Source organism: Charadrius vociferus, unplaced genomic scaffold (genome assembly GCF_000708025.1).
Source record: "Charadrius vociferus isolate BGI_N301 unplaced genomic scaffold, ASM70802v2 scaffold549, whole genome shotgun sequence".
Classification (NCBI taxonomy): domain Eukaryota; kingdom Metazoa; phylum Chordata; class Aves; order Charadriiformes; family Charadriidae; genus Charadrius; species Charadrius vociferus.
The window spans coordinates 1,243,703-1,244,442 of NW_009650103.1; positions in this window are offsets into that span (position 1 = coordinate 1,243,703).

The following is a 740-nucleotide window of genomic DNA, read 5'->3' on the forward strand; positions in this document are numbered from 1 at the left end:
TAATATCTTTCCCTTTTCCTTGAGAGCCCCGAATTCTTCCATTTATTATCCCGAGCGGGGCACTGCTGCTCCATTTGCAGCAAGGCTTCGGATGCAGCCATGGCACCCCCGTGCCAGGGACCGAGGGCATCGGCATCGCTCACCCACCCAATGCTGCCGTCTCCCAGACCGGCGCCAGCGCGATGCCAACAGCCCACACCGGGAACATGGTGCCCCACGGCAGAACCACCCAAATCCCCGGGGAACAGCATCAGGGCATGGAAGCACCAGCTCAAAATGCCACTTATTCAGAGAGAGCATCTCCTGCGCATCAGAAATCAGGTAGAGGAAAGTTGTTCCCTGTCACACACTCACACAGGTAATTTGTTCGTATTTGCACTTCGGAAGGCAATTCTGGAGGTGCAGAGCAACGCCGGTGCCCGGCAGAAGACGACGGCTGGGATTCTCCCCCCGGCAGCTCTGCCCACCAACCACAGGGGCTGCACTTTGGGAAGAACAGACCGGGACGGACAGTGCTCGGGATGCACCTTTACTCGCCAGCAGCGGCAGTAACAGCCCGTGGGAGGAAGAGAGGGGGCGATGCTCAGAGCCCCCCAGCGTGCACACAGCTGGGGAAGGAGAGATGCTTTCACAATTAGCAAGTGAAATCAGGAGTTGACACCGTAGCCCTTACTCAGGTGGATTTGCCCCCTCTCTCCCAGCTCAGCGAGGTGGGACGTGTCACGGCTGCCCGGCTCGGG